Raw genomic sequence first — 27,029 nt, 5'->3', positions numbered from 1 at the left:
CTCTGGTGGGCAGAGCTCAGTAAAACTTTAATCCATTTGTCTGCTGATGGGTTGGGCTGGGTTCCTTCCCTGTTGGTTGCTTGGCCTGAAGCGACCCAATATTGGAGCCTACCCTGGACTCTTTGGTGGGGCTAATGGCAGACTCTGGGAGGGCTCATGCCAAGGAGTACTTCCCAGAACTTCTGCTGCCAGTGTCCTTGTCCACACGGTGAGACACAGCCACTGCCAGCCTCTGCAGGAAACCCTCCAACACTAACAGGTAGGTCTGGTTCAGTCTCCTATGGGGTCACTGCTCCTTCCCCTGGGTCCCAATGCACACTCTACTTTGTGTGTGCCCTCCTAAGAATGGAGTCTCTGTTTCCCCTAGTCCAGTCAAAGTCCTGCAGTCAAATCCCTCTAACCTTCAAAGTGTGATTCTCTAGGATTTCCTTCTCCCATTGCCGGACCCCCAGGTTGGGAAGCCTGACGTGGGGCTCAGAACCTTCACTCCAGTGGGTGGACTTCTGTGATATGTGTTCTCCAGTTTGTGAGTCTCCCATCCAGCAGTTATGGGATTTGATTTTATTGTGATTGCGCCCCTCCTACCATCTCATTGTGGCTTCTCCTTTGTCTTTGGATGTGGGGTATCTTTTTTGGTGAGTTCCAGTGTCTTCCTGTCGATGGTTGTTCAGCAGTTAGTTGTGATTCCGGTGCTCTTGGAAGAGGGAGTGAGACCTCGTCCTTTTCCTCCACCATCTTGAACTTTTCTCTCCCTTCATTGCAGTTTTGATTTACATTTCTTCTGCCCATTTTTTGGTTGGGTTGTTTGTTTTTTTGATATTGTGTTGTATGAGCTGTTTGTATATTTTGGAAATTAAGCCCTTATTGATCACTTCATTTGCAGATATTTTCTCCCAGTCTGTAGGTTGTCTTTTCATTTTCTTTATGGTTTCCTTTGCTGTTCAAAAGCTTACAAGTTTGATTAGGTCTCATTTGTAGAACAGTACTTCTAAACCACAATACCGTGATAGAGTAAAAGAATGACAATACACTGCTATCAAAAAATGGGCCCTCACATCTCACCCATCCTAGACACTCCAGAAACATTCTTTAGTGAAGTTTCATGTGATACATTCACTGAGCCCCTATGCAAAGAAGCATCAATATCAACACAAGTTTTGTTTAGGCAATGTGAGCTTTCTTTCAACCTGCCTCCATTTGTGTGGTAAGTGTTCAATGTAGAAAACTTGGAGAAAAAGTATAAGCAAAATATCACTCAGAGGTGACCCTTATCAACATTTTTGCATATTTCTTTTCAGCCTACATGTGTGTACACACACAAACTGGAATACTAAAATATATAAGATACTCTACATTGTAATTTATAAAATATTCTTGCGCTTAATTTATACACTGAGCTTTAGATGTTAGTTAGATCTTAGTGTAAGTTGCTTTATCAGATTTACCCTGAGTAATTTTTGGAGGGTGTTGAAGAAGAGGCTGGAAGATCATAACTACCTGAGGCAAATGGAAAAATCACCACTACCTGGAAAGCAGGAGTTTTAAGAGGGAAAAATCTCCCTATTTCATAAACTTTTATGTACTTGACATTTGCTTAGTAAAAGAGATATAGATAAATGTTATTAGAAGACTTCTGTTCATGTGGGGATCTCAAAGACAGTAACTCCCATCTTTGCAAACACTACATAATACCTTTCACGTGTTGATGGATCTCAGTATATAAATTGAACATGAAAATGAATAGGTATATTCTCTTCTTGACAAAAGAGGCTAATGGAACTTACTCAAGTACATCTTTTCACATTAAATTGAAATTATACCTCTAAATCTTGGAAGTAGTGAAAGACAGGCATACCTCCTCCATGTTAAGACTTTGCAAAAATATTGGCCAAAGCAAAGATTTATAAGATGTCACTGAAAGCATTCACTCTAACAGTAAAGACTACTATTTTTTACTCTCAGAAGGGAAAATAAAACTGACCACAATGTTGAAAATTCCTTTCTCTGCTCATGGAAATGTTTCTAGTTATCGGTCTCTTCACTCTAGCCTACTGTCTTTATTGCCCATCAGTATCGGATGGTCTCAAAACTTCATGGAAAGAGAAGATAATTTAAAAGAGTAACATTAAAAAATAGTTATTAGTCTTTCCTCTAGACTCAGTGACATTAGTATTTTACCTTTATCAGTTTTCCCTGCATCAATGTAGTGGACTGAATCATTTGTCCCCAAAATACATTTCCACCTTAAACCTCAAAAATATGTCCTTACTTGAAATAAGGAACTTTGCATCTATAATCCGTTAAGGATTATGCAATGAAATCATCCTGGGTTTAGGGCCCACCCTAAATCCAACGACTGCTGTCCCTATAAGAAAGGAAGAACCAGAGACACAGAAAGAAGGCCAAATGAAAACAGAGGCACAGATTTGAGTGTTGTGTCTGCAAGTCAGGGGACACCAAGGACTGCCAACAGGCATGGAACAGAGTCTCCCTCAGAGCCTTCAGAAGAACCAACCTTGCCAACATCCTGATTTCCAAAGTTTCACTTCCAGACTGAGATAATAAATTTCTGTTGCTTTAAGTCACCCAGTTTGTGGTTCTTTCTTATGGCAGCCTTAGGAATCTAATACAACTATTAATGCAAGGAATTGCTAGGAGGTTACCCATACATGAAACAAAATAAATAAAAATCTAGCCAACACTATGGACTGAACCATGTACCTGTAAATAATTTTCAAGGTTTTGATAGAACAATTAATAACTGGTACCAGTGAGAAGTAACTGAGCGGGAGAATCAGGTCCAGGCACACGCATTTGAGTAAGTCACATAGTAAAACATTATGGAGCCCAGATGTTATGACTTTCCTGGGCTGAGGTGTCTAAACACACTTAACTTTTTAACATACCTGGCCCTAGTGTAGAATAACTGGAGCTGGGCTTAAAAGTCAGGGACTTCTGGGTTGATATTGCTATAGATGGTGTGTGTTTGTTGTTTGTATTCTTTCTTAAAGCTAAGTAAACTTGGTGTTAGTTAAAACCTATTTTGTCTTGTCATCTGCCAACAGTGACTCTTTTACTTCTTCCTTTCCAATTTGGATCCCTTTTATCTTTTTCTTCTCTGATTGCTGTGGCTAAGACTTCCAAAACTATGTTGAATAGAAGTGGTGAGAATGGACATCCTTGTCTTGTTCCTGATCTTACAGGAAATGCTTTCATCTTTTCACCATTGAGTATGATAATGGCCATGGGTTTGTCATATATGGCCTTTATTATGTTGAAGTATGTTCCTTTTATGCCCACTTTCTGGAGAGTTTTTATCATAAATGGATGTTGGATTTTGTCAAAAGCTTTTTCTGCATCTATTGAAATGATCATATGGTTTTTATTCTTTAATTTGTTAATGTGGTGTATCACACTGATTTATTTACAGATACAGAAAAATCCTTGCACACTTGGGATAAATCCCACTGTATCATAGTGTATGATTCTTTTCATGTATTGTTGGATTCAGTTTGCTGATATTTTGTTGAGGATTTTTGCATCTACATTCATCAGTGATATTGGCCTATAATTTTCTCTTTTTGTGCTATATTTGTCTGGGTTTAGTATCAGGGTGATGCTAGCCTCATAGAATGAGTTCAGAAGTATTCCTTCCTCTGCAATTTTTTGGGGTGATTTGAGAAGGATAGGCATTAACTCTTCTCTAAATGTTCTGTAGAATTCGCCTGTGAAGCCATCTGGTCCTGGACTTTTGTTTATTGGGAGTTTTTCAATTGTGAGTCTGATTTTCAAGCTGAACCCAAACCAAATTGCTTATAGTACAGACTGGGCATTGCATGACTCTCTTTATATAGGGAAATACATTTATATTTCTAGATATATATATACATCTATCATCTATCTATCATCTATTAATCTATCTCTCTACCTATCTACCTATCTGGCTAGCTATCATCTATCATCTGTCTATATTTACATACTTAGCTGTGTCTTGTAAACATATTTAATTTTAACATCATAGGAAACTGTGAGTTAGGTGTTTCATAGTTTAATAAAAATAGCTAAGTTTGAAGTAAGTTGTTCTGTGGTGGGTAAGGTTTTGATAGAGAAGCCTTTCTAGGAGCATATGGGCAGTCACAGAGTAGCATGAGCATAGGGCATGGGGGTATATGAAGCTGGGGGACCAAGATTACAAAGTGAGTTTTTGTAGCCAAATATATTTAGTGCTCCTTCTGAAAAGATATAGGGATCAAATGGGTTTATCAATAAAATAAGTCAACCTAAAGAGAAAAAGAAAGATTTTATCAATTGTTGAGATCCAATATGTGATTAATGGCATTACCATGAATTGTTTTATTTATTTTTAAGTTACTTAATATTGTTGATCATCAAATAAGAGAAAAATACACCTGGGATACTTGGGGAACTTAGATATCTTTAGGAGAATTAATGTTCTTAAACTGTTATACACTCTTTTCTAAGTGTATTTGTTGCAAAACCAAAGAGCCTATGGTGAACCATCAAGAAGATTCTGCTTCTCTGTCTTCCATTTCACAATAAGCCCTTTGGTTACCGCCCTCACATCTAACCTGTCACTAATCTTACCATATTGCATTTTCCTGTGAATGAGCAAACCTCTAGAAATCCAAATTATGATATAATTTATGTATTAGGGTAGGTAGGGAGAAAGTGAATGACCTTAATGAATAAAGAGGGAATCTTTTAACAACTCAGGTATTCTATAATTCTTAGCTTTCAGCAAATTTAAGAATGATATTTTCAGCTGGTACCTCAATAAAATTTTTTAAATGATAGATTGCTATATGGCTTTGGCTTACTACTACAAAGAAGTTCAAGGAATTGAGTGACATTACTAAAAGCCTATTACCATTCACTTATTCATATGAATAAATCTCTATACCTACGTAAAATTTTTAAAAATGGATTCTGCTGCTTTTATTACTGTGACAATAAGTAATAGTCATGAACAAAAAAATGACTAATAAACATACCCATTCCATTTCATTAATGGTAAAATTTCCAACAACAGCTTGCTTTTTATGATAAATACTAACGAAAATTTGTAATATATTCATTTTGAGCAGTTATATACAACTAATAATGTTAATGCTTGTTCAATCCTGAAGGAAAAAACGTTAGCAATTAGAGCTTCATGGAAACAGGAAGTTAAAATTATTTTTAATATCAACAGATTAATTTTTCAGAAAGTATGATATTTTAGTAACCAAGACATTTTAAAGCCTACATTTATTTTCAACAGGGTAAAAATTCTCTGGAGGAAACATCAAACAGTAAAAAAAAAAATGTAAAATGTCTGACTTTCAGGGAGGAACCTATTCATAAATTTTTAGACAAATGATTATGGACATCACTTTTGTTTTGGTATTTAGATTATATTGGATATATTTAGATGAGTAAATCTACTAGTTTTATTTAAAATATGATATATGCAATAATTCATCAATTACGTTCTTATCAATTATTTCAAATTAGGGTAGAAAATGTCTTAGAAGTTAAAATAAAACATGTGAGAGGTACAGGAGTATAAGCATAAAAACATCTTAAGGCAACTAAAGGCATTTGGGCAGCTGTAGAAAAGTGCAATAATTCCTTCTTAGTTAAGAGCATCATAATAGGAAATAATTTACTCATGTTTCAAAGACATTAAGAATCTGCTCTGCATCAAAGTAATCCCATGCCCTAGACAAATAAAACATAGTTTCTGTCTTTAAAGGACATAGGGACTCTTGTGGAGAGATGGTCATATAAACAATACATAACATAGGTCATTTAGGTATTAGAGATAAGTATACATTGTATATGCAAATGAGAATTACAGAAATCGTATAGGCTCCTCTAAGTACAAGACAGACTTGCAATCAAGTAACATCTCTACTTTCATTTTATTGAAATAGATTATTATATGCACATTTTTATAATATAAATATTTAATATTTAATTATTTTATTTATTTATTTATTTATTTATTTAATTATTTAATTTAAGCTAGCAAATTTTTGCATTTGTAGAGTTTAGAGTGATTTGTTAGGGTGATTTCTGGGTTCATATTTGTTTCTAAGGTCACACTTTGAGGAATTCACTGTAGTTTTTCTATGTCCAGGATTTAATAAAGAAAGTATAATCAACCTTTATGGATAAAGGAGTATTATGCAGAATTGCTGAAATTCAAGTTAATCTGCATTTTTAAGTATATCTGCATTTACTTAAATAAAAATTTCCATTGGTATTATTTTAAATTATCAAATAATGTGGATTAAATGTGTAAATAGTTAATAATACTGATAGAGGTTTTATATGAATATCTTGATGACTGAAAAATTATTTAGACAAGTTATATGAACTGTATGATAATCTGTAGATAGAGCAGTCCCTGATGACTCTTTAGGCCCCCCTGTTATGATGAGTTTGTTCTTTAGACACCAAAATAGAATAAAAGACATCATGCACTTTGGATAAGAGAAACAATGTACAATATTATTCTTCTTATTACCTGCTTATTCTGAAAATAATTCAGAATTAGAGATAAGGTAATGAGCAGATTCAACAAAATACCCCATTTATGCAATGGCAATATGATTAATAAAAATATGCATCGAAGTTTTTCTCCCCTTCAGTGGTATTTTTAACTCAGGAGCAATTCTAATCAAAGAAATAATCCAAAGACATCCACTGTCACAACTCTGATTCAGTATTACACTGGAGGTTCTAGCCAGTGTAGCAAGAAAAGAAAAATAATTTAAAATCCAAGTATTGAAAAGGGAACATATATATGTCATTAGAGGAGTTATGAATGCCTAAAATATGAAAAGCTATCTACAGAGAAACAATTAGAATAAATATGTATATTTAGTAAGATCACAGTATTTGAGATCAATATAAAAAATCAACTGTATTACTAAATACCACCAATGCTTCTGATTCTCTTTAATTGTAACACAGGATTTTTTTCTTTGCTTACCTAAATTCAACCTCTCCACATCTCCAGGATGAAACATGCCCTGGGGGCTGGGGGCCTCACCAAGTCCTTGCTTTTTGGAAGTTTCATTTCCAGGCATTTCAAGTCTGGCCCAAATTACAGAATCCTGAAAAAAAAGGAGGATGAGGGAGCGTGGCTATCTCAGGAATCTGGTCCTAGACACTCACTTTGGTGACTTGGGTGATAACTTGAAACACCATTAGCCAATCCTTTTCTGGTTTCCCAGAGCAGGGGCTGAGACGCTCTCCCTCCTCTGCCACTCAGACCTGCCTCCTCTGGCCTTGGGCTCAAATATTCCTCACCTGTAATTGAAAGACTTTGAAAAAACCCACCAGGAAACAGAAAAGGAAAAACAAAACCAAGTCTTTGTTTTTCAGTATATATGATATGTCTGTCCCTCTACTTTGCTTGGCTCCTTGGACCTAGGATAGTACTGCTGCTGGTAAGTGCCGGGGACACCAATACTGGATCATATCTGTCCGCTCCTTAAGTTGACTTTTCAAAATCTCCTCCCAGGACACCTTTGGCCTGGGACTCTGCAGCCCTAGGTGTACCTCCCCTTTTTTGGATGTTAACGAGAGCACTTAAGATGGTCTTTCATAATATACATAGTTTTGCTTTGATAAATGCATACTTAGAGAAAATACTTTCTCAATTATAAATGCTCTTGAAATTCAATGAAACATTTGAGCTCTTATCTCTCCAATGACCCAATGAATTAATGATAATAAAAAAATTTTCTGAATTAAAGAATCATGAATACTCACTATTATTATTATAATCATGCTGAATATAATGTGCTAAACACTCTGAAATATCAATACCATTCATCACAATCTTATGAGACATTTAGTATTATTACCACATTCATAAAAGTGAAAAATGAAACATAGAATAAATAAATTACCCAAGGTTCATTCAGCCATTCTATGAACATTTATTGAGTATCTACTGTTTACTGGATATGGGTTCTGGTGTCAGGAATACAGAGTTGAACAATTGGAAAGGCCTCTCCTCTGGTATCGCTTTCAGAGCTAACCTGTGGCAGTGCAGGGCTTAAACTCAAGCCGTTGTCTTCCCCACAACGAGCTTGTAGCTGCTGAGCTGGACTGTCTAAACTGCTGCATCTCTGATCTTCTGTTTTGAGAAAAAAAGAATATGGAGTCAGCACAAAGCCCTGGTGATCGGATAATCATGTTAGTCAACAAAGAAAACTCTTGCACAGAAGGATTCCACAGCCTCTTTGAAAGCTGTGGGTAGGTTTATAGTTAGAATATGAGAGTTCTTTGTTTACTTCTGTTAATAATAAGACATATAATTGGACAAGTTACTGATGCTTTTAGATTCTATTTTAGTCTTTTGGGAAAAGGGAAGAACCTACCTTGCCTTAATTCTGTTCCTTTCAGAGGCAGAATTTATTGATAGGGTTACATAAATGCATACATAGGTCAAACCTCATGAACAAACAAATGAAAAAAAATTACATGATGCTAATTTAAAATAGTTGAAAGTTTAAAAAATCTACCAGAATAAAGTTTTTAAGCCGACTTAAGATTTTTTAAAGATTTTTTGTATGAATTTAAAAGTTTATTTATAATCAATTTGAAGAATAACACTGAGAAAAATCGTATATTTTTGAAGTTTATTTTTTTATATGAGAATCATTTTTGTGTCAATAAAAAGGGAAGTACCAATCAGTTCATTTCTCAGACATAAAAATTCAGTTACTGATAATTCATTAGGAACCAAGCTTTGGTTAAATGGAGCTATCCATTGTTAATAGCCTGCGGTGCAATAAGGTTCACTGAGAACAGGTGATGATTACTGTACTTAGCACTTCTGGAGAATTAGAGTACAGTGACTGTAATCATTCTAAAAATTATTTTATAAGTGTCACACTGTTAATTACAGTTCAAAGAATTAGCATCTGCTTGAAGTTATAGGTGTAGCTTTGAGGAATTGGTATTACAGGAAATGCATTTAAAGAACCTTTAATCACAACATAAAATGTTCTCTGCCTGGCTTTGGGTACCCTTGTACAGCAGTCACACCTGGTGTTTTCTCTAAATACCTAAGTATAAACAGCAATTGACACTATTTTCTTCAGTGGAAAAAGGAAAACAGTATCATTTTACATTTTAGACACTGTGGTTCCTAAAAGAAACTAAAATTGTTGGACTTTTAATGAGTTTTTAAGTTTTAGTAACATTGAAGGTGTAACTCAGTTATAACTGTGTGGTCTTATTTATAATCAATGTGTAAATGAGGTATGAAATTACTAAGGAAAATTAAATGACATTAACTTTTTTTTTTTTTAACTGTGTAAAGAAAAAGTGTGAAAAGACTTTGTGAAAACTATTTCATTCATGCTAATCCATTGACAAGGAGGCATTTTAAAGATTATCCTGAAAGAACTGTGATTATCTTGGAGTGTTGATTTGGAAGTTAGTGTTTAAAAAAAGCAATGAAGAGAAGCTCCATAAATAGACTCACATATTTTATTTAATATATAACAAATGCAGCATTTAAAATCAGTGAGAAAGAGATTTTTATTTTTTGGTCCTGAAATAATGTTGGTAAGATGAGCTAACACTTGGGAAACAAATATATAGATTAAAATGTAAAAGCAAACATCTAATCAAAAACATAAAGAACAATACAGGTGATTTGTTAAAAGATGGATTTGTTTTTATTAAAAATGATACTAAATTTGGAATCATTTAGAAAATGGACATGTCTGACTTCATAACCTAAAACTTCTGCATAATAAACTAACAAAAAATGTAAACAGGATATCTATTAGCTTACCAAACTTAAAAACATTACTATATATATATATATACACACACACACATACACACACATACATATACATATATAATAAAAAGAGTGAACCTATATGAAAACCTCTTTGTTGTTTTCAAACAATATGGAAAAAGAAATAGTATCACCAAAGAACAAATGTAAACAGTGAATAAACGCATAATGGGATTTAAATCAATATTAAATTACAGAGGAAACTACAATAACAAGCAAAATTTTATAACATTGTAAATTGTATATCAATTGGGTATTTGAGAAAGGTGTGATGAAGTGGGACTGCTGGTGGGAACAAGTCATACAATGATTACAAACATTAACAATGGGTATTTTCTATGGTAGTTAAAATACCACTTTAAGAAATATACACTAAAGAAAAAAAAAAAAAAAAGGCACCTGAGCAAAGATTTATGTAAAACAGGTTAAAATTTATTTTTAAATAAGTATTATTTTGACAAGTATGAAAATATCCAGGATTGTATATAGATTAAATGTATGATAGTACACTTATATGATGTAATAATATAAAGCCATTAAAAAGCCTACTATGATAATAGATATGGAAACATATATATATGAATGGGGAAAAATGGTTAAACTGAAAGGATGGACAGAAAAGAGACTAACAAGAGGTATTTGTGGGTAATATTATCAAAGGTGATTATTATTTCAACTTTTCCCTTATTTCATTTTACAAGTTTCTTCAAGTAGGCATATATAATTTACAGTTTTTCATTTTATTTTTAGTTTTCATCTAGTAATACATTTCAAAGAAACAAAAAGTTGGCAGAAATTATCAATTACCCTAACATAGGTGCCTCTCCAGAGGTATCCAGTGTTCTGAGTTTTGTATTATTTTTCCTAATATTTCTGTTCATTTACATACATATGGTTTTGTCTGATAATGACATATAGAGTTTACTTCTGTTTTTGACATGTCATTTGCAGATTATTGAAATAATTTATTCATTGAGCACCTATTAGGTGACAGGCCTTATAATTCATGAAGAAAATTTTGAGGTGAAAAAAATACAGAAAACTGCCCCCCTGCCCTTTTCCCTTAAATCTTAGTAAACTAGAAACACACATTAAAAAGGGGTAGGGTATTCATTATTGAGTTCTCTGTGTCTGTGTGTGTTGTATGTGTGTACATGCACTTGTATAAGCATTTTCTTTTAAGTACAGGGTCAGGCAAGGCTTCAGTGTCAAGCGATTTTTTAGCATAAACCTGAAGGAAAGCGGGAAGCAATTTGTGGGTGTCCATCCGGAGGAGTGACTTGAGATTACAGACCGGTTAGTAAAGATGTCTGAGGTTGAAGCCTGCTTGATGGGTTTTGAGAGGATCAAGAAGTTCAGCATTGCAGATGTGGAATACACTAGTAGCAAAGTAGTAAAAGATGAGGCCAACAGGTGGTGGATAACACATCAAATAGGTCTTTATAGCAACTAACAGGACAGTATTGAGTAAAGGAATAAAGTGACCTGACAGGTATTTCAAAGATCCCTGTGGCTACTTTAAGAATAGACAATACAAATGTGACTACACATTTAATCAGGTAGAAAAAGACGTTAGGTGAGTAGATTGTTGGTTCCTGGGTTTGGTAAGGACTTTTATGTAGACAAGTTAATTTTCAGACGCCTATCGTGCATCTAGATGGGTATGTTAAATAGGCTATTGCAGATCCAGGCTGCCATTCAAGGTATTTTAGATTTCAGAGAAAAAATATTTGGAAATTTTCAGTATATTGATGATATTTTTAACTCATGCATCTGAAAAACTAAATTATATGGGGAGGGAGTATATTTAAAGCAGAGAAGAGTTCCAAGAATTGAACCTTGGGTCATTCCAACGTTTGAAGAACAAAGAGATAAGAAAGGATAAAACAAAAGCAAGAAAGGTAAGGGGAAGCCCATGAATTAAGAAGAAATGAATTAAAAAGAATATGTAGTGTCCCAAAACTCTCTCTTTCTCTCTCTGCATTTATACATGGACACATACACACACACACACACACACACACACACACACACACACACGCACGCACGCAGACACCTGCATCTTTCAAAAAAAGGGGTATGATATACTTCATCAAATATTAATAGTGGATCAAATAAGCTAAGTACATATTGGCTTTGGATTTAACAAAGATGTAAATGATGACTTTAACGAGAGTGAATTCAGTAAAGCTTTATGATCAACCATCTAATTAAAGAAGGTTACAGAGAAATGGCAGGATTTCCCTTTCTGTCATTTTAATAAGCTAAGTACTTTGAGAGTCCTTCCTGCAGCAGAAAACTGAGGTACCAAATAGAGTAGCCTGAGTAGGGGAAAACAATAATAATCCTGCCCTTCCTCCAAAAACAAGCATATCAAAAAAAAAAAAAATCCTGTTTGGTCCAGACAGAAGAGTGAGCCAGTCTACCATTAGCAGAAGAAAGGGAAGAGGTTGTCCTGTGAGTACCTGCTATTTCTCAATATATGATACTGATGAAGATTCAATACTGAGCTTTCAATCAAAGATTGCCAAACAGGTGTTACCATGAGCCACCATAAGAGAGACTAATTTGAGGCATTATCCAAATGGTTAACTGCCAAGATTACAGATGTTAAAATTTTCAGATATAGATTATAGAGTAACTAGTCTTAACTTATTTAAAGTGGATACATATGGAGCATCTAAAAATGAGAAAAAGAATGTAATGTTTGATATCTCACATTCAGTGAATACATAAACCAGGAGGTTGTAAACAACTAAAAAGAGAATGTGTACAGTGAAAGATATAGCTGAAAAAATTACATAGAATTCATTATAGAATGACATACAAAGGTCAGAGAAAGTATTAATGAAAAGAGATTGACCAAGTCACCCTTGCATTCCCCTCAAATGTACTGAACTTTAGACAGGTTTCTTCCTGACTCTAATCCCTTGACCTCCCTCTTCTTCTTCTTCTTTTTTTTTTTTTTTTTGAAGTATTGTTGATTTACAATGTTGTGTTAGTTGCAGATGTACAACAAAATGATTCAGTTATCCATATATATCTTCTTTTTCATATTCTTTTCCATTATGGTTTATTATAGGATATTGAATATAGTTTCCTATGCTATACAATAGGACCTTGTTTATCCATTCTATATATAATAATTTGCATCTGCTAGTCCCAAACTCTCAATCCACCCTCCCCCGCAGCCCCCCACACCCCTTGGCAACTGCAAGTCTGTTCTCTATATCTGTGAGTCTGTTTCTGTTTCATAAATAAGTTCATTTATGACATATTTTATATTCCACATATAAGTGATATCATACGATATTTGTCTTTCTCTTTCTGACCTACTTCGCTTTATATGATAATCTCTAGGCCCATCCATGTAACTGACAATGGCATTATTTCATTCTTTTTTATGGCTAACATTCCATTGTACATATATATACCATATCTTCTTTATCCATTCATCTGTTCATGGACATTAGGTTGTTTCCATGTCTTGCCTATTGTAAATAGTGCTGCTATGAACATTGGGGTGCATGTATCTTTTCGAATTATGGTTTTCTCAGGGTATATGCCCAGAAGTGGGATTGCTGGATCATATGGTAGTTCTATTTTTAGTTTTTTAAGGAACCTCCATACTGTTCTCCATAGTGGCTGCACCAATTTACATTCCCACCAACAGTGTTAGGAGGGATCCCTTTTCTCCAGCTCTCTCCAGCATTTGTTATTTGTAGACTTTTTAATGATGGCCATTCTGACCAGTGTGAGGTGGTACCTCACTGTAGTTTTGATTTGCATTTCTCTCTAATAATTGGTGATCTTGAGCATCTTTTCATGTGCCTATGTGCCATCTGTATATCTTCTTTGCAGAAATGTCTATTTAGGTCTCCTGCCCATTTTTTGATTAGGTTCTTTGCTTTTTTGTTATTGAGTTGTATGAGCTGTTTGATTATTTTGGAAATTAAGCTCTTATCAGTCACATTGTTTGCAAATGTTTCTCTCAATCCGTAGTTTGACTTTTCTTTTTATTTGTTGTTTTCTTTGCTGTACAAAAGCTTATAAGTTTGATTAGGTCCCATTTGTACATTTTTTATTTTATTTCTATTCCTTTGGGAGACTAACCTAAGAAAACATTGATACAATTTATATTAGAGAATGTTTTGCCTATGTTCTCTTCTAGGAGTTTTATGGTGTCATGTCTTATGTTTAAGTCTTTAAGCCATTTTGATTTTATTTTTGTGCATGGTGTCAGGGTGTCTTCTAACTTCATAATATACATGCAGCTGTCCAACTTTCCCACCACCACTTGCTGAAGAGGCTGTCTTTCTCCATTGTATATTCTTGCCTCCTTTGTCGAAGATTAATTAACCGTAGGTGTGTGGGTTTATATCTGGGCTCTCTATACTGTTACATCGATCCTTATGTCTGCTTTTGTGCCAATACAATGTTGTTGTGATTACTGTAGCTTTGTAGTATTGTCTGAAGTCTGGGAGGGTTATGCCTTCTGCTTTGTTCTTTATCCTCAGGATTGCTTTGGCAATTCTGGATCTTTTATGGTTCCATATAAATTTTAGGATTATTTGTTCTAGTTCTTAAAAAAATGTCAGGGATAATTTGATAGGGATGACATTAAATCTGTAGATTTCTTTAGGTAGTATGGCATTTTAAACAATATCAATTCTTCTAATCCAAGAGCATGGGATATTTTTCCATTTCTTTAAATCATTCTTAATTTCCTTTATTAATGTTTTATAGTTTTCAGCATATATGTCTTTTACCTCCGTGGTCCGGTTCTTTCCTAATTATTTTATTTTTTGATGTGATTTTAAAAGGGATTGTTCTTTTACTTTCCCTTTCTGATATTTTATTGTTAGTGTAAAAATATGCAACTGATTTCTATATGTTAACTTTGTATCCTGCTACCTTTATGAATTTATTTATCACTTCTAGTAGTTGTGTGTGCAGTCTTTAGGGTTTTCTATATATAGTATCATGTCATCTGCATAAAATGACAATTTTACCTCTTCCCTTTTAATTTGGATACCTTTTATTTCTTTTTCTTGTCTGATTACTGTGGCTAGGACTCCCAGTACTATATCGAATAGAAGTGATGAGAGTGGGCATCCTTGTCATGTTCCAGATTTTAGTGGGAAGGCTTTCAGCTTTTCACCATTGAGTATTATATTGGCTGTGGGTTTGTCATAAATAGCTTTTATTATGTTAAGATATGTTCCCTCTGTACACTTTGGTAAGAGTTTTTATCATGAATGGATGTTGACTTTTATCAAATGCTTTCTCAGCATCTCTTGAGATGATCATGTGGTTTTTGTCTTTTCTTTTGTCTATGTGGTGTATTACATTGATTGATTTATGAATGTTGAACCATCCTTGTGACTCTGGGATGAATCTAACTTGGTCCTGGTGTATGATCTTCTTTATGTGTTGTTGCATTTGGTTTGCTAATATTTTGTTGAGAATTTTTGCATCTATGTTTATCAAAGATATTGGCCTGTAATTTTCTTTTTTGTTAGTGTCTTTGTCTGGTTTTGGTAACAGGGTGATGGTAGCTTCATAGAATGACTTTGGGAGTGTTCCCTCCTCTTCAGTCTTTCGGAAGAGTTTGAGAAGGATTGGTATAAGTTCTTCTTTGTATGTTTGGTAGAATTCCCCAGTGAAGGCATCTGGTCCTGGACTTTTGTTTGCAGGGAGTTGTTTTTTTTTTTTGTTACAGATTCCATTTCACTTCTAGTGATCAGTCTGTTCAAATGGTCTGTTTCTTCTTGATTCAGTTTTGGTGGGCTGTATGTTTCTAGAAAGTTGACCATTTCTTCTAGCTTTTTCAGTTTGTTGGCATATAATTGTTTTGACCTCCCTCATCTTAAAGCGTTTACTTTAGAAAACTTGTAGTTACAATTTTTTTCTTGTCCTTCTGGTATAAATCTTCTCCCAGCTTCTTGTAAGTTTCACAAGGACCTTGGAGCCATCCCTTTGAGATGTAATCATCAAGGAAGATAGGGCCCCTGTCTCCCACTCTCTGTAGGAGGTAAGGACCTTATGTCAATAGGCATGGATTAGAAAACACTGATGGCCTAATCACAATGACCACCGTCCCCTCAATGTTTTCCATTAGCTCACCCCAGTGTTTAACAATCCTTGTGCCCTTTGTTTCAGTGGAGTTGAGTTTTACCTTTCTCCTCTATTGCAATAGTTCTGACCCCTGTTGCAATAGACTTGAGTAGAGTCCATCTTGCATGTTTAACTCCTTCCAGTGCAATATTTCTCTGATAAGATATGTAAGCTATAGTGAGAAACTCTAAAATATCTGTAATTTGAGTTCCAAAATAAAATAAAATAAAAATAATGGAGAGAAGGCAGGATTTGGAGATAATGGTTAAAAATTTTCCTGATCAAATAGAAGTCATTAATTGATAGACCTAGGAAGCACACTTCCTATGCATGTTAAAAAAAAAAAAGAAGGAAAAGAAAGGGAAACAATTATATTTATCTGTTATTTAGATTATATGTTTTCAAAATATTAATCACAGGAGATATTTGTTTTGGGCAAAATTAATATGAGCCTTATAGATTACCTGTATAAGTCATCATTTTTGAAAAAAAATGCCTTTCATAAACTATATAGCTTTAAATAAATCTGTTTTTATGATAAAAATGTAGGTTTATGAAGTGTATTTCAATAAGCAATGGACGTTTCATATTTATGCTTTAATTCTTATAGTTTATTTATGAGATCTACAAAGAATTTTAATTTTTACTTGGAAAATATGATATTGAATATTTTATTACCAAATCATTACACTAACATTTTTTTCACCCATATATTCTGATAATTTCTTTAACACTCACCTGTGCTGAGAATTGCTGTTAGAAACAAATAACTGATCCTAGTGCTTCATAATCAACTTAAGTAACTCTGCTTAGTTATTTGCATCATTTTTGTCTGTTGGAAATGGTCACCTTCCATGTAATAGTATTTACACCATATTCCATGTAAAATACTAAGTACATTCTTAACATTAATCACTAAGGAATCTTTTCAAATGAAATTCCCAATTTAACTTCACTTTTCTGGCTTATTTGTAGATATAGTTATGAAATATATTTTTGAAATCTGACAACAGTCGTATTCTAAATCATTTATATCATGTAATAGTGAATACACATAACCTTCCATAATTTTAGGGATAGCAGCATTTTAAAATTATAGCATTTGTGTAATTTATTTATATTTATCAATTATACTTTTAATAATTAAAAATGGTCTCACATTTTTTCAAAAAATATTGCTTAGATTATTGATGATATTCATGTTTCAGTCAAAGAAATTTTACCTAATTGCATTCCTGAATGTAATTTCACAGTTTATTCTAGTAACAAACCCAATAGCTAAGAGGACACAATGATAAAATTCGAGATAATGGTAGTAATAATGATAACTCCCACTGAAGTATTTAAGAATGATCTTGTGCTGTTCATTCTAAAGCTTCACACTCTATTTCCACACAGTTATACATTTTGCAAATCTGTTATATAATAGATTTGTTTCATCTCTTTGGTGAATGTGCAGTAGAGATTGGCATATAAACATACAAACTACTTTGGTGTAAGTTTCAATAAGTTTTCCATGATGTAAGTGAGAGAAAAAAGTAGTGGTCATAAAATAGAAATATTATCAAGAGGAAAATAGAAAACCAGAATCTGATCCAAAGTTCCTCCAAGAAATATATTAATACTTTATTCCTTTAAAAAAAATATATTTTGACAACACAATATAATGTAAATACTGCAAATGAAACTTTTCATGCTGGAACTGTTCAGTAGGTAAGGAACATGGGCAGAATGTGTAAATCTGGTATTTCTACAACATGTAAGGTTGTAACTTATTTAGAAAAGGGCATCACAAGGGAAGAATACTAGGACCAGAGGGCCGTGTGCATGTATCTAATTTGAAATATATATGGGATTGATCAAAAACAGTTTATTGATTTGTCTATCTGGGGGATATGCATTTGAATCAGCATGGATTTGGGAGATAGTTACTAAAGTTTTATTACTAAATAGATGGAAAGATATTTAGAAACTTACTGATTATCTAATCCTTGAGGTGAAGACAGGGACTCGAGGATATAGGACCAGTGATATGCTGATAAATATTCAAAAACCAGTCCTCTGGTGGGAAGAATAGTCAATTTGTAGAAGCTGCATTTCTGTAGTTATAAATGTTGCCACCACGACCAATTCCAAGTGTGATATCCCTAAATACAGCCAGTTAAAGCCAGTTCCAGCACATCATCACACAGGAGAATTAACATTTATATACATGTGGAATGTGAACATTTAGAAAAATTGAATCCAGAGCAAACCTGGAGACCAAAAAGCGAAGACTCAATACTCAGTGCGTAGGCTAAGGGGGTGAGCTAGTATGTCTGGGTCTCTCAGAGGATTTTTTTATTGCACAGCATAGTACTAAGTCACATTTATATATTTTAAATGAATTTCCCATGTAACTTATTCACCTGTATAGATTTTGTACATTAACATTACAGTCAATATTATCTGTGTTTTAATAAGGACACTATGAGAAAAGGGTGTGAGACAACTAACTCTCAATAAAAAAGTCAAAAACATTTATTCTGCGAATTGCATCTACATCAGGCAAGGCGTATTAAGATATTTTTCTAGAAGAAACCTGTTAGTGTAATTTATTGAAATAAAAATTTGTGACTCAAATTCCTTCTAATAACATCTAATATTTAAAAATATGTATATGATGAGATACTGAAAAAATATTTACTAACACATTCTTTCATACCTTTAGCTGTTGCTTCATTTAATAGTTCCCATCTTCTAAATATTGATTTTGCGGGAAGAGGGCCCTCACCAGACACTGGAATCTTCAGACATCTTGATCTTGAACTTCCCAGCCTTCAGAACTATGAGAAGTAAATGTCTGTGTGTAAGCCACCTAGTCTGTGGTATTTTGTTACTGCAGGCTGGGATGACTAAGACCAAATTGCCATTATTTTGTGTGATATAATTGCCAACTTGGAAGACCCAAGATAAGACATGGGAAAATAATAAGAGATTATAATAACATTTTATTTTTTAAATGTAAAATATACACCAAAAGTACTTATTTAAGAAATACAGGGAGGAATCCATGTTCACAATGTTACCAACACTAACAAGTAATAGCTTAACAGATCTCTGCGATACACACACACACACGCCTATTAAGTGACATTAAAAATAAAATAAATTGAAGCATATACTCTAAGTTATGTGCAAACCCTCACTATTGTAAAAATGTCAATTCTCATAGCTATTCAGAAAGGATCATAATATTTAATAATACTGATGTTAAGAAGAAGAATCTACTACACGTTTATTGAGTTCCCCCTAAGTACCTATGGCCCAAACTGATAAACTCTCTCCCTACATTTATTCTTTTTGCAACCTTACCTTTATGTTAAATCAGGCCACAGGGCCATCTAGATGGAATGTCTTGAACTTAGAACGAGAGTGGAAGTAATGTCAACATTATTTCATAAAAGATAAAACTTCTTGCACAGGCTGGAAAAGCACAGCTGTCAGGATGGAAGACATATATGTGAATAGTGGGGTCTCCCATGCCTGGAGCCGACTCATCCCCTGGCTACTTTTGGACTGTTATACGTGAAAGAGCAACTCTCCTGTCTTAAACATGACAATTATTTTGGAACTACATCAATGCAGCAGGATAGCTTGGACTTCCAGTTTTATTTATATTTTAAGGGAGGAAAGGTAGTTAGTAGATCTAGGTAGAAAATAATCAGAGCATTCAAGACACGTATCATAAGACATCCATCATGTGACTACTGCTCAGGCCTCCTACCAGGACAGTGTTTTCTTTTTATCTTTTCATGACAATTGGAGTTCCCTGTTGAGCTTCGTAAACGTATTGGGGCTGGCCAAAAGGTTCGTTCATTTTTTCCTGTACGATGGCTCCAGTAGCACTTAGTTGTCTTTAACTTCATTCAAAACAATTTTGTTAGACTGTACTGTGACAGCTCTCATATCAGTGTGCATTTAAAAAAGACATCAAAATTGGTGAATTTTTGTGTAGCCATTTTAATATTGAAGATGGAAGAAAAAAAGCAACATTTTCGGCATATTAAGCTTTATTATTTCAAGAAAGGTAAAAACGCAACCAAAACACACAAAAAAAGATGTGTGAAGTGTATGGAGAAGGTGTTGTGACTGATTGAACGTGTCAAAAGTGGTTTGCGAGGTTTCGTGCTGGAGATTTCTCACAGGACGATGCTCCACGGTCGGGTAGACCAGGTGAAGTTGACAGCAATTACATGGAGACATTAATTGAGAACAATTAATATTATAGTACGCGGGAGATAGCCAACATACTCAAAATATCCAAATCAAGCATTGAAAATCTTTTGCACCAGCTTGGTTATGTGAATCGCTTTGACGTTTGGGTTCCACATAAGTTAAGCAAAAAAAACCTTTTTGACCATATTTCCGTATGCGATTCTTTACTTAAATGTAATGAAGATGTTCCATTTTTAAAACAAATTGTGATGGTCGATGAGAAGTGGATACTGTACAACAATGTGGAATGGAAGAGATCGTGGGGCAAGCGAAATGAACCACCACCAACCACACCAAAGGCCGGTCTTCATCCAAAGAAGGTGATGTATATATGGTGGGATTGGAGGGAGTCCTCTATTATGAGCTCCTTCTGGAAAACCAAACAATTAATTCCAACAAGTACTGCTCCCAATTAGACCAACTGAAAGCAGCACTTGACAAAAAGCGTCCGGAATTAGTCAACAGAAAACGCATAATCTTCCATCAGGATAACGCAAGACCGCATGTTTCTTTGATGACCAGGCAAAAACTGTTACAGCTTGGCTGGGAAGTTCTGATTCATCCGCAGCACTCACCAGACATCACACCTTTGGATTTCCATTTATTTAAGTCCTTACAAAATTCTCTTAATGGAAAAATTTTCAATTCCCTGGAAGACTGTAAAAGGCACCTGGAACAGTTCTTTGCTCAAAAAGATAAAAAGTTTTGGGAAGATGGAATTATGAAATGGTCTGAAAAATGGGAGAAGGTAGTGGAACAAAAGGGTGAATACATTGTTCAGTAAAGTTCTTGGTGAAAATGAAAAATGTGTCTTTTATTTTTACTTAAAAACTGAAGGTACTTTTTGGCCAGCCTAATAGAATACTGTTTCCAAGTTTGGTCTGTCACTATTAGAGTTTTCACGTCTAAGTAGGGTTTACTTCTGATTGGCTCAACTTATTCATCTCCCCCAAATTTAACAAACAAATATAAAAATCTACGTATATTTCTGATGTGTCTAAAGTTACAAATGTCATCATACTCAGAACACAAATACTTGCTATCCTTTACTAACCTCCAAACTGAGATAATCACCAACTTTAAGAAATTCCACTAGACAATAGACAAGAAAAGAAATGTTAAGTGAGATAAATGCTGAAGATTACCCAAGTGGAAAGGGTTTTAACTTATTTGCTGTTCCATTGATAGTTACAGACTAAGAACACAGCCTATTTTGTACTTGATAATTCCAGAGATGGAAGAAAATGTGAATGGGTCGTGTTTTTCAGCCCAGTATAGACTATAAGATATCATTTGTTTTTCTTTTCTCTAAAGTAAAGGAGTCATCCAAAATGATCTAGTAATAGATCAAGTCTTTAAGATAAAGGTGAAAAATATTCAAAATATATCCCTATTTGTTCCTCTAAGTATTATTATCACAACTATTAATAGATAATTCTTACCAATATTGACTCTTACACTTAAAAAATGCTGGTTGTATGCATGCATACACATTCATGTTTCATTAATAACAACAAAAACAAAAATAATAAATAAAATTAATCCTCTCTCTTTAAACTGATGGTAAACTCTGTGTTGGCTTCATCTCTGCTTATAATTCCTCTTGGGAATCTTCATTATCATCCCACAATTCTTGGCTTTGGTGTAAATGAAGATTTTTTAAATCCTTTTATATTAAAGGAATAGAAAAGATGTATTTTGTTCTCTTTCTAGTAAAACAACACACAAAGTATATTTAATAACTCAGATGAATGGAGCATAATTTTGAAGATCATGCTCAATAAAATAGCAAGCAGGAGTAATTAAACTGAAATGAACATAGACAGGAGGAAGAGTTACCTTGGCTACAAAAAAATTGAGTAAGTGTATGTGTCATAATTGCTCAGAGTCTGCAACATTCTTTCATATATTTAGCAGTTGCTTCATTTAGTAGTTCACACCATTTAAATATTTGCTCTGCAGTTTATTTCACTCAGTTATAAACATTCTCTCAGATATAAGTTATAGAGGAGCATTCTGCAGTCTAATAGTTAATTAATTTTAAATTCTCCTCTTGATTATGTAAGGAAAGTTGAAATATGTGCAGTTCCCTAACATCTTTGGGGGTAAATGTAATATCTTTTGAAGAGAATGTTTTCCAATTACAAAAACTTTCAGTATTAAGTTTTGGACTGATTGATGCATTAGTTAAAATGGATTTGACACATTCACCATTTCACTCAAATGATACTCAATGTCTACTTTCCTTATAATTTTGATGACAGTGAAAAATTATTTCACTTAGAAAAACTCTAACATTTAATACAAAATAAATTAATTTTAAATGAAACATACAATCAAATTTAAAAATCAATCTCAGCAAAATATTTTCTTAATTTACCTCTTGCATTTTTGGAAAATAATATTTGAAGTAACTTTCATTGTCTCAGTAATAATGAAAGCTCTTATTCATAAAATATGAAGATAAAGGTCCAACAATTTCTCAAAAATCTATGGTTTCTCGAAAACTACACATACTTGCTTAGATGTTGGCTTCATTATCTCTCTGCTTTTCATTTACAAATCTTTTCACAAAGGAATTGATACAATAGTGTATCATAGAATAGTTTTGATTTTTCACAATCTCTCTCTGCTGGTAAATTAAACTATGCGTAGCACATCTGAAGCAGCAAACTTTTTTTTTTTTAAATGATTCAGTCTCTAAACTTTATATATCCCTAGTCTAACTCCTGGGCCACTTATCTTCTACCTGTTATATCAAAGACTCAAAACTGTTTCTGTGTGCAGTGCTTCTGTTTTCTCTTTCCAGTTCTTTCAGGGTTTATTCCTGCTGTGCTTTATGATTTTCACTTATTAATAATTGACAACTCTCTGCATTTTGTATATATATTAATTGATTTTAAAACTTGGAGTTAATTGACCATTTTTTCTAAGTTTGAATTATAAAATTATTTATCAGTTTTGAAAATTTAGTTCACTTGGTTTCAGTACATTATTCTCCTGGTCATCCTTCTAATTTACTGATCAATTCTTTAAATTGTCTCTTTCTGGCTCTTCTTCCTTAGCTCAAAATTTGGTAGTGTCTAGAGTTTAGTTTGTGGCATTTCACTCAATGCAAAGTTCCTAGGTTACCTATGCCTTAAAAACCACCTATGTATAGATAATTCTCAAATTTATATCCCCAGTCAAAATGTCTCTTCTGAGCTGCAGATTAAAGTAACCAGAGTATTCTACTCAATGTAATTATTAATTAAATGAATATTAATTAAGGTTAATATTATTTAATACTAAAAGATATCTCAAACTTAATCCATCTAAAAGTTTGTTTTTCCCCAAAATATTGTCCTAGCTTCATCTTACATAATTTCATAACGAAGCTATCAATCATGCAGTGACTAAAAGTTTAAATAAATGAGATTGAAAAGAAAACCAACAATAGAAATCTAGAAATAATTTAATTCCTCTTCTCACATTCCTCTTCCCGACCTTATGGTAGTCCTGGCAGCTTAAATTTCAACACATTCTCCTAATTTGGCTACTACTTACCACCTGTACTGCTACCACCTAGACCATCACGCCATCAAAAAGTCTGCTTTCTTGAAGTTTTGTTCCTGACCCTAAATTCCATTCTCCACACCAGAGACAAATCAGGTCAGGTCGTTCCTCACTGCTTTGTTGATAGTGCACTGACTTCCTGTCACAGTCTGTAAAACACAAATGTCCCCCGTGACCTCTAAGACCCTCTTGTTTTGTCCTAATCCCATTATTTCAACCTCTCCTTTCTTCAATCTCTGTACTGCGTACTCCACTCCACGCACTTTTGCTTTCTTCTTATTTCTCAAGTATGACAAGCTAATTCCTGCCTCAAAACCTGTGCATTTGTAGCAACTTCTACTTGGAATATTTCACCCCAGATTTTTGAATAACCACTTCCTTACTTCATTTAAGTTTCTTTTCAAATTTTACCTTCTCAAAGCCCCCACTCCTATAGTCTGATCTCTGTGCTTTTACCTTTATATTGCATGTAAATACAAGAAATAACATTTATTTTTAGTATCTACTTCTCCATTACTATATAATTTTAATGAAGAAATGATATTAATTTGTCTTATTTATTTTCTGATCATCAGTGTCTTGAACAGAACTTAAAATATAACAGGATGTAAATAAAGATTGATTGAATGGATGATTTGACAAGTGAATTAATACAACTAATTTGGTATTTTTAAATAAATATAAACAACTTCATTCACTTTTTTTAATCATCCTTAGTTGAGTCATCATAAACTTGCATTCATTCAAGTACAGTTGATCCTTGAACAACACATGTGTAAACTGTGCTGGACCACTTATAAGCAGATTTTTTTTTTTTTCTGTGAATATATACCTGTATTTTCAATTTGCAGATCTTTAAATTATCTAGTGTGGGAAAAAGTTTGTGTTCCACTAGAGATCACAGTATGTGAAATCAAAGGAACTAGGGTTTGAGTGCTGATTCTATCCAAACCGTTTCAGCCTCCTGCCCTTGGGTGAGTCATTTATCAACTCCTATGTTTTTGAGGCAGAGATGGCAGTACATGGATTTGATTTGCAATTCATTCAGCATATTGTTGCCACAGCAATCTTTCAGATATATTAGTATGTTCCTGTCACTCTCTAAAGCTTAAAATTGATGAGTGACATGTTATATCTTCAGGATACAGTTCAATCTCGTTTTCATAATATTCAAGAGCTTTGGACATTTGCTAATCCCATACCCAGCTTGGCCCCTCTCCTAGATTATCCTGAATGATGTTCTTGATGCGGCTGCACCCTTGGGTTTCCCCATCCCCGCATCCTACCACCCCCACTGCGCTCACAGCTTTAATGAGGTGTAAGAGCAATATTGTCATACATACTTACAATAAACTATAAAATGTGTTTAGGAGTTACAAAGTATAGTTCAAAGGTTTCTTAAAATTTAAAACAACTGCACAGGCTTAACTTGAATACTTTGATATGGAGCATACATTCTCTAGTTCACTACAGTTCCTACCTCTCTTTTTTTCCTTCCTCCTGACTCATTTTACTAATTTCCACCTTTTTTTGCTTTTCTGAATGTATTTATATTTAGGGCTGTTAAAGGTATCTAAAACAACTCTTCAGTTCAGAAAGTGAAACTGAAAATTAGAAATTGTATATATATATCATGATCATTCTAATTTACATTCCATGACTGACATAAGTGCTACAATTGTTGATACAAAAATTCCAACAGTTAAAGCACACAGTTGCCTTTACTGTAGGTAAAGGATATGAGTTAACTGAAGACAGCGGATTGTGATAATCAGATTTTTCCTCTACTCGCGGTCAAAATTCCATGCCACCGTGTTCTGCTGCTGGTAATCTTTCATATTTGGGTGAGGATCTGGTTACATCTTTCCACATCTTTCAAGAAAGCTCTCTTTTCCATTCTTTTTGTTTTGTTCTTTTGTAATGTCCACCTGATCTCTTTTGTCTTTGCAGGAGTTTGCAGCAGACACAGGTCTGTCTGCAGAACAGAAGCCTAACCTGTAACATACCAGATTTTTCTTTTTTTGAGTGTTTTAGTGAATTTGAGAGTTGTGAAGATGATTTCCCCAGAGTCACATACCCAGGCACTAGCTTCCTTTGGTGTTAGGCCTTTACTGGTCTGTTTTTTAACATCATTATCATCTATGTTTTTTCTTTTGCTGATAGTTTTGCCTAACTTATGCTGCATTCTAAGTCGAGGAATCCTACCTATTTTTAAAAGGGTTATTACATGTATGAAGCAGTATTTCATGTATGAAGCCTTTTTGAGTTTCTCAATAAATATTCCATACTAACCCTTTCTAACTCGGAACCTTTTGAAACCACCTTGCCTAGAGGCACCAGTGTCCACGCCTCTGTCCGAATACAACATTCCTTGACAGCATATTGGTTTCCTCTGCTTTCTTTTCTTTTTCTTTTTTTTAATAATACAATTTTTAAAGGTTACAGTCCATTTACAATTATTACAAAATATTGGCTATATTCCCCATGTTGTACAGTACATGCTTGTAGCCTGTCTTACAGCCAGTAGTTTGTACCTTTTGCTCTCCCACCCCTATATTGCCTCTCCCCCCCCTTCACTCGCCCTACTTGTAACCACTAGTTTGTTCTCTGTATCTGTGAGTCTGCTTCTTTTTTTGTTATATTCCTTAGTGTGTTGTATTTTTTAGATTCCACATGTAAGTGATGTCATACAGTGTTTGTCTTTCTCTGTCTGACTTATTTCACTTAGCATAATGCCCTCCAATCCATCCATGTGTCTTCAAATGGAAAAATTTCATTCGTTTTTATGTCTGAGGAGTAATCCATTGTGTGTGTGTGTGTGTATATATATATATATATATATATATATATATATATATATGTAATGGATTTATCTGTTGCTTATGTTTAGCAACAGGTGGCTTCCATATTTTGGCAATTGTAAATAATCCTGCTATGAACATGGGTGTGCATGTATCTTTTCAAATTAGTGTTTTTGTTTTTCTTGGATATATAACCAGATCTAGGCCAGAATATTGGTCACCAGATTGTTCTTTATTTGCTCTCGCCATGAGGCCTAATTCTGTTATGTGGGTGCATGAGTGTGTGTGTGTATTTAATTCTGTATTTTCACTGTGCATGAATGAGTTCGGAATAATTGTTTTTCCTACACTTTATGTACAGATAGCTAGATAATTTATAATTTTCTGTATTTTTCACCTTTGGGTTTAATGATTGTATCTTTAAAATTAATTGCTGTTCTGGTAATTTTTGTTTGTTTTTCCAG

The 27,029-nt window shown here is 33.9% G+C and overlaps 1 pseudogene; it reads right to left on the bottom strand.

Moving 5' to 3' along the window:
* Positions 1-26,132, bottom strand: part of LOC132373534 (large ribosomal subunit protein mL52-like) — a 74,007-nt pseudogene extending 47,875 nt beyond the window's left edge.
* Between the last annotated feature and the right edge of the window lie 897 nt (positions 26,133-27,029).

This window comes from Balaenoptera ricei, chromosome 1, assembly GCF_028023285.1.
Source record: "Balaenoptera ricei isolate mBalRic1 chromosome 1, mBalRic1.hap2, whole genome shotgun sequence".
In the NCBI taxonomy this organism is placed as follows: domain Eukaryota; kingdom Metazoa; phylum Chordata; class Mammalia; order Artiodactyla; family Balaenopteridae; genus Balaenoptera; species Balaenoptera ricei.
The sequence above is the reverse complement of the archived record's forward strand: the minus strand, read 5'-3'. Positions and strand labels throughout refer to the sequence as shown.